The 8850-nt window shown below is 46.1% G+C and overlaps 1 pseudogene; it reads left to right on the top strand.

The window, feature by feature from the left end:
• The first annotated feature begins 509 nt into the window (after positions 1-509).
• Positions 510-1773, top strand: LOC136158490 (splicing factor 3B subunit 4 pseudogene; annotated as a pseudogene).
• Positions 1774-8850: the final 7077 nt, after the last annotated feature.

Raw genomic sequence — 8850 nt, 5'->3', positions numbered from 1 at the left:
TGAAAAGACCTAGAAGCAAAGAATCCCCAGTAGCAATGAGCACACTTACCACCCAGATCTTGGTTTTTAAACACCATTCTTCAGTGAAAGGAACCAGGGCTCCTTGGAGAAGTGGTTGATTCCAAAGCTGGAGCAAGGAAAATACAAGATAAGCCTGGAACACCACGTATTGCCAGAAAATAGAGAATTGCTCAAAAACAAAAACAAACAAAAAAACCCCACCAGGTTGGGGGCTTATTAAGGATATAGGAGCCAGCCTGAATAGCTCTCAGTGGTCAAAGCTGGAATGATTACAGAAATAAAATAATGATAGTATTGGATTATAAGCCATAGACTAAAATAAATACCCATGAGTCCATATTGGTGGAAGCAAGGGAGTCTTACCTTAAAGAAGAATTACAATTAATAAATGTAGAAGGAATGAGGGAGATAAAAAACCACCACTAGAATACCACAGTAACAGTCATGGGGTGGGATCACTGCCTGGAAATGGCGGGAGCACTTTCACCATGGCGGCCAGGCCGATCTCTGAGTGGAACCAGGATGCCACTGTGTACGTGGGAGCCCTCGATGAGAAGGTTAGCAAACCACTGCTGTGGGAATTATTTCTCCAGGCAGGGCCAGTAGTGAACACGAATATGCCAAAGGATAGTGTCACTGGTCAGCACCAATGCTACAGCTTTGTGGAATTCTTGAGTGAGAAAGATGCTGACTATGCCATTAAGATCATGAACATGATCAAACTTGATGGGAAGCCAACAAGGGTGAACAAGGCATCAGCTCACAACAAAAATCTGGATGTGGGGGCCAACATTTTCATTGGGAACCTGGACCCAAAGACTGATAAGTTGCTTTATGATACCTTTAGCACCTTTGGGGTTATTTTACAAACCCCCAAGAATATGTAGGACCCTGACACAGGCAACTCCAAAGATTATGCCTTTATTCATTTTGTCTCATTTGATGCTTTGGATGTAGCGATTGAGGCCATGGATAGGCAGTACTTCTGTAACCACCCAATCACGGTGTCCTACGCATTCAAGAAGGACTCCAAGGGCGAGCGTCATGGCTCAGGCACTAAACAACTTCTGGCAGCACAGAACCCACTCTCCCAGGCTGACCACCCTCGTCAGCTGTTTGCAGATGCAACCCCACCTCTGTCTGCTCCCAATCCTGTGGTATCATCACTGGGGTCTGGGCTTCCTCTACCAGGCATGCCTCCTCCTGGCTCCTTCCCAGTACTGCCTCCTGGAGCCCTTCCACCTGAGATACCCCCACCCATGCCACCACCACCTATGCCTCCTGGGGCTGGAGGACATGGCCCCCCATCAGCGGGAACCCCAGGAGCTGGACATCCTAGACACGGACACTCACATCCTCACCCACTCCCACTGGGTGGGATACCCCATCCAGGGATGCAGATGCAGCTGGCCCCACCATGGCCCTCATGGTTTAAGGAACCCCCACGCTGGGCCCCCTGGCTCTGGGGGGCAGCCACCACCCCGACCACCACCCAGAATGCCTCATCCTGGACCTTCTCCAGTGGGTATGCCCCCTCAAGGGCCTCCGTTTGGCTCTCCCATGGGTCACCCAGGTCCTATGCCTCTGCATGGTATGCATGGACCTCCTCCACTGATGCCCTCTCATGGATACACTGGCCCTCCACGACCTCCACCTTACAGCTACCAGCAGAGACCCCTCCCTTCACCCAGACCCACTCCCCAACCTCCAGTTCCCCCTCAAGGCCCACTTTGAGGCCCTCTCCCTCAGTGATTTCTCATTGTCTTTCCTCCTGTTGTAGCCTCCCAATATCTATTCACTTCTTTGGACCAATCAGAGTGGCTATAGCTCCAAAGGGCTAAGGCACTAATCCTGCTCAGGCCTTTCTTTTGTAAGAGGTTTTACTTTATTTTATTTTTTTCTATGTTGGCCCTAAGTGTTTTGCAAATACCCAGAGAAAATTAAACTAAACTCCTTGTTTGAAAAAAAAAACACAATAATAACTGCCTCAGGTAAAGTCCACAGGCTGATACTAAAATTTAAGCGGGCACACGTATGAGGAGAAACAGGATGGTCTCAAAGTATTTCCCTCCAAATGTTTACTAATTACAAAGGATGAGAAGGAGATAAACACACCAAAAATGGAGAAGAACCGCAAGCAGAGGGGACACCATGTACAAAAGCCTGAGCCGGCAGAGAGCTTGGGTATTTGAGGAGACGGGGCACTGACCACCAGGACTTGGAAGAGAATCCTAAATCCATGGCATCATCCGTCACTGCAACTACCATTGCGTTTCACATTGGTCCTCCCAATGCCTCTACTCAATGGTGGTGAATAAAACCATCACCACCTCTACCACCAGGTCAACCCCACCCCCCCAAAATGTAACAAGAGAGTATAATCATGAGCTGTGCTGTAAATGCTTGTGTCTCCCCCAGTTCCCAAATTCATACATTGAAACCTAGCCCTCAGTGGGATGCTGTTAGGGAGTGGGCCTTTGGGAGGTGATTAGGTCGTGAGGGTGGGGCCCCCAAGGAGAAGATTAGCACCCAGATAACAGAGACCCTGTTATGCTCCCCCACCCCTTTCACCACATGAGGGCACGGTGAGAAGTCAGTGTCTGTTAACCTGGAAGTGGGCTGTCACCAGACACTGAGTCAGCCAGCACCTTGGTCTTGGACTTTCAGACTTCTGAACGGTGAGCAGTAAATCTTTGGGAGCCTCCCAGTTTATGGTATGTTTGTTTTATAGTGGCCAGAACAGGCGAAGACAGTATTGTAAGGTTGTGTGAGGGCATGGGGCATAATTCACATCAGGGGTGAAATCAATCTCTCTGCTGCTCTTTTCCTTCACAAAATCTGATCTGAGAGGAAGAGGCCAGCTTGGAAAGTCTGTTGCTTAGCAGAGCATATCTGTGAGAGAAGAGACATGCGAGGCAATATCCAGAGCAGAGCTTGAGATTAGGAAGCTGAGAAGAAGCTATTCTTTTTAGGAAAAAAAATAGTGCAGGGACTTCCCTGTTGGTCTAGTGGTTAAGACTGAGCTTCCAACGCAGGGGACATGGGTTAGATCCCTGGTCAGGAAACTAAGATCCCACATGCCACACAACACAGCCGAAGGAAAAAACAAAAAAAGAAGAAGAATATTGTGGGTGGGATGGGGGAAAAAGAGGGGAAGAGAAGGATGTTCAGGGGACTTGGATGGAAGACATGGAGTACACATTTATCAGTTGTTTGTATTGAAAACCACTTCCAGGCCCCCAGACCCGTGTAAAGTCTACCACACACTCAGATCTGTGTTTGGACACGTGTCTGTGTGTCCATCATGTGTGTAACTGCATGTGCATCTAGATGAATCTATGTGCATGAGTGTGTGTGAATGCTCTGTGTATCTCTGTGTGTCTGTGAGCGTTACTGAGTCTGTGTATCTCTATGACTGCTCAGGCGTGTCTGTTTCCATGTGCCTTGGTTTGTGTTTCTGTGTGCCTTTGTGTATGTGTGCATGCTGGAAATCACAGCAAGGGGCTGAGTGCCTGCAGAGTGAAGACAAAGGATTTGCCACAAGACCCAGAGGGAGAACGAAAAGTCTGCTGTGACAGGAGGCAGTTGAGGCCCGGGTGACAGTGTCAGGCCCCGAGAATCCGACGACATCTTTGCGAGGACACTGCAATTGCTCTGGGGTTTGGACTGTGGGTAGGGGTGGCAAGTCAGGTCAGTACTGTCTAGAGACTTCAGATGGCGGGACGACCTACCTCCAAATCGGCACCTGGCGTGTCGTGTGTTATCTCCATTTTGCAGCTGAGAACACCAAGTCTCACCGCTAATACTTTCATGGCACTGAAGAGCCTCCGGAGGCCTCTGGGGGGCTCACCCAGGGCTGGAAACCCTGGAATCACCGAGGGAGGAAAGCGTTCCACCGTCAGTCCTTCTGCTGAAGAAGTCTTCAGCTGGCAGTCCTTTAACACCCGGGCAACACCTACTAATCTTTTTGTGAAGAACATTTTTTCCTTTACTAATCAATTAATGAGTACCCAGAACATCACAGCCTCATCAGGCACACTGGCTGAGAAGACATTCTCAAAGCTCTACATAACTAACTTCCCCAGAAACGTGATGTCACAACATTAGAACGCCACCCTAACCCTAGCACCATTCTTGAGTTAATTTGGCTATCTTATCGACATAAATATGAAGGCAGGGAAAGTGTCAATTTCCCGTTTGGTAGACATCTTAATATTTGTTAACTATTTTGGAAGTGAAATAGGAAGTGTCCAACTTATTAGAAACTAACATTGAAGCCCTTTTGAGGTTTTAAAAAATTCGAGAACGTTGTGATGTTAGAGGTACGTTCAGGAGAGATGTTTCATTTGTCTCCTTGCCTTTAAGTTTTTAAAAAATATTTATTATTTGGCTGGGCCAGGTCTTAGCTGTGGCATGTGGGATCTTCAGTTGCTGGTGGCATGCACTCTTAGTTGCGGCATGTGGGACCTAGTTCCTGACCAGGGAGTAGACCCAGGTCCCCTGAATTGGGAATGTAGAGTCTTAGCCACTGGACCATCAGGGAAGTCCCCGCTTTTAGTTTTATTTCGCAAAAATCCAAACCTATAGCACAGTTGAAAGAACAGCAAAATAGACTCTCTTAGGCTCTTCACCTGCATTTATCAACCGCTTACATTTGTGTCATTTATGCTTTCTCTCTCTGTGTATGTGTGTGTTAGTCACTCAGTCATGTCCAACTCTTTGTGACCCCATGGACTGCAGCCCGCCAGGCTCTTCTGTCCATGGAATTCTCCAGGCAAGTATACTGAACTGGGTAGCCATCCCCTTCTCCAGGGGATCTTCCTGACCCAGGGATTGAACTCGGATCTCCTGCATTGCAGGCAGATTCTTTACCATCTGAGTCACCAGGGAAGCCCATATGTATGTGTGTATATACACACATATATGTATATACACATATATATACAAACATGCACATACACACACCTTTTAAAAGAACATTTGAGAATAAATTGCCAACGTTGTGACCTTTTTTGTGTGCGTGTGATCTTTTATTCATAAATATTTCATGTATCTCCTAAGAATAAGAACATTCCCTTACCTAGCAAGTATCTAAAATATAGTCCATAGTCAAAGTTAGTGAATTGTCCTAGTAAAGTTATTTCTATAATTTTTGATTTTCGGGTCCTGGATCCATTCCAGAATTATATACCTTTATCTGTTATTTCTTTTAACTCCCATTTAATCTGAAACAGTTCCTTAATCTTTCATAACTTTGACCAAACTCTGCCCCTTCTTATTTTTTATTACATCTCTGTGTGTGGGACCTTAGTTTCCCAACCAGGGATCTAACCCACATACCCTGCAGTGAAGCACGGAGTCCTAACCACTAGACCAACAGGGAATTCCCCAAACTCCTGTTTCAACAAAAGAGAAAACGCAGAGCCTTGACTAGCAACAGTGTCCAACTACGATGTAATCAATAATTGTTTTCTGAGCATTTTTCTTTCCAGCTATCTTCTATTTATGGCAACTGACACTGGTTTCTTACTTGTATAGTTGTACGTGGTTTCTCTAAATGTTTTTTTTTTTTTAATTAAAGTGAACTAATGTAGAAGGAAAGATTAAAGAAGTAATAGAATAGGTTATGTAGATCGAATCTGGGCTTCCTCATTCTCAGCACTGTGGGCATTTAGGGCTGGAAAATTCTATATTGTGGGATGGTGCGCAGCACCCAGGGTCTCTACCCACTGGCTGCCAGAAACAAATCCCACCCTCTTTCTGGTTGTGACAACCACACACACCTCCAGACATTGCCAAAGGCACCCTGGAAGGCAAATTCACCGGTGAAGAGCCACTTCTCCAGCCCAAATCACAAGAGCGGAGTGTGAGTGGCAGAAGTTTGGGAACCCTGGAGTACAGTGATTGCCTCCATCTCATTCAGCTCAGATGATGTTTACCAAGGGCTGGCCTTGATCTAGGTGTTGAGGGCACAGAGATGACACAGTCCAGCTCTCCAGCAGCCGCTGTGAAGTAAGAAGGGGGCAGAAGAGGTCCAAGAGGCAGAAAAAGTAAACCCAAGAAGAGGGAGCTGGGAAAAACTATACCATCACTAGGATTAAGTCTCTTTAGGCCTCATGACTCTCACAACAGTTCTTCTGCCCCAGTAATTCTTCTTAAGGCAATCAGATCATTTCAGCCCCCTGATTAAAAGGTTCCAGTAACTTCCCATCACATATAGAGTAAGATCCAAACTCCTTAAAGGACCTAGATTCTGTGATCTAACTCCTGGCTTCCTAATCGCCCTTCATTTGTCTTGCTTCCCAGGACTCTCCTGCTCCAGCCACTTCAGAATTTCCTCTCTCCCTAGATCGCACCATGCTCATTTCCAAATAAGACTCTTTGCTTTGCTCTGTTCTAAGATCTTTGTAGGGTTGGCCCCTAGTCATCAACTTTCTGTTCAAATGTCCCCTGCTCCAACCAGGAGCCCTCCCTCTCGCCATCCTGTGTGATTTCTTTTGTAGCACGTCCCGCATCATACATTGTTGGTTGGCTGCCCTGACTTGCACTGTCAGCATCCTTCTCCTTAGTGACCATCCAGGTGGAGCTGGCCATCTCACCCAGATCTGCGCAATGAGAGATGCAGGCACTGCCCCTCCCCCATCTTCCTGCTGAATCAGGGGTGTGATGACTGGAGCTGTTCAGCCATTCTGTGATCATGAGGGAAAGACCAGGCAAATATTGAATTTTTGAGCCAAATAACCAGTACCAACAATTTCTTACTATCTTTTCTGGGGAGAAAAATAAATCCCCAGGGTTTATATCACTGTATTGGCTTATCTGGTGAAAGTGTTAGTCACTCAGTCGTGTACAACTCTTTGTGACTCCATGGACTATAGCCCACCAGGATCATCTGTCCATGGAATTCTCCAGGCAAGAATGCTGGAGTGGGTGACACATTCCCTTCTCTAGGGGATCATCCTGACCCAGGGATGGAACCTGATCTCCCACATTGCAGGCAGATTCTTCACTGTCTGAGCCACCAGGGGACCCATTGGGTTATCTGGTACTTGCAGTCAAGAGCATCCCAGCTGAAATAATTGTCTGAAATGATTGTGTTGACTTTGCTGTTTTCTTTTCATTCATATTTTCCCCCTAGACTCTAAGGGCCATGAGACAGAAGTTCATGTCTCTTCCTATTCACTACTACATCTTCAGCCCCTAGGCACGGTGCCTGACTCATGATATATTTTAAAACCTATTAAGCTACTTGTTCCTTCACATATAAAATAGGGACAGTCATAATGCCTTGAAAGACTGTAAGGATTAACTGGGTCCGAACGTGTATAATGTTCAGAGCAGGGTCTGGCACGTAATCATTGCTCAAAGGATTCCAATTATTTGTTGATTTAATGAACTAGTTAATGTACGGAAGAAAGGATGCCTTCTCGATGTGCTTTTGCAGCACTGTCCTCTGGCTTCCTCCTCTTCAATGAAAGCTGTGTTTAGTTGGTGCTGACAAGTCGGGTTATTGATTAAGAAACATGACCGTGGCTGTTGGAAGAAATTCATACCATTTACTGTGAGCGGCTGGATTAGCACCTTTAGGGGGTGGCGAGGGAGAGAGACGCTGGCACACAAAAGGAGAGTGCATAAAGCCTGGCATATTCCAAAGTTCAGGCCAGGAAATGCTGGAAGTGAAATCTAAGATGAGAGTTTGCTGTTGTGCACCGTGGGAAGAACGGGGCTGGGCTTTGCCACCAGAGCTCAACCAAAGCCACTCAGAGGTCAGTTGGAGGTTATGCGCACAGAGATTCAACATAACCAAAGGGATTAGTTCATTCATTCACTCATGCAACAAAATGCCTCTTAAGCATCTAGTCTGTGCCCTGTAGTGAGGGATCTGGCAAGGAAACAATGAGACCTGCCTTGCCTGTGGAGATGACAACTGGGTGATTCCAAAAGACCCCATAATGTTTCTTCCCTAATTGCCTTGTAACCATGTAGTGGCCAGTCCAAATTTCAGGTCCCCTGAATGCAGTGCAGGACCAATATAAGCACTGCCTAGCATTTGTTCGTACTAAGCACTATGCTGAGACCACTGTACTAAGCACAGCAAAACTCATTTGCTAGAAACCTACTGAACACCCGCTTTCTTCTTCCCTAGTAATTAAAAAACCCCTAATTTTTATTCAGAGTAACACCAAAGAGCATATATCCTCAAATAAAATGGCACCCAACTTTTGCTAGTAGCACCCAAATACACATCCTAATGAAAACGAGTCATTCTTTTATTTACTTCTCACAAGTTGGTGAGGTAGGGGTTAGTATTATCCCCATTATACAGTAGAGCAAACTAAGGTTCAGAGAGTTTAAGTGATTTGCCGAAGGTTATATAGTTTTCAACTGATGGGGGTAGAATGTCAACCTGGTCAGTTTGATTCTAGAACCTATGCACTCTGTACTTTTAAAATCTATTTCCATGTATATAGATAGCATGTATATACATCTCCCATTTAACCCTCCCAAGACCCTCGATAGGTAGAGTAATAGGTAAGAGTGAAAGTCGCTTAGTCGTGTCTGACTCTTTGCGACCCCATGGATTATACAGTCCATGGAATTCTCCAGGCCAGAATACTGGAAAAGGTAGCCTTTCCTTTCTCCAGGGGATCTTCCCAACCCAGGGATCAAACCCAGGTCTCCCACATTGCAGGCGGATTCTTTACCAGCTGAGCCACAAGAGAAGCCCAGAGTAACAGGTAAGATTTTCAAATATCTGCTGACTTACATTTCCTATCAGTCAACTGGTTTCCTTCCTTGAGCCACTCGCCTCTCTACTCCTAAAGGTCA

The sequence above is a fragment of the Muntiacus reevesi genome, chromosome 2, assembly GCF_963930625.1.
Source record: "Muntiacus reevesi chromosome 2, mMunRee1.1, whole genome shotgun sequence".
Taxonomy (NCBI): Eukaryota; Metazoa; Chordata; class Mammalia; order Artiodactyla; family Cervidae; genus Muntiacus; species Muntiacus reevesi.
This window is presented reverse-complemented; position numbering and strand designations above follow the sequence as displayed.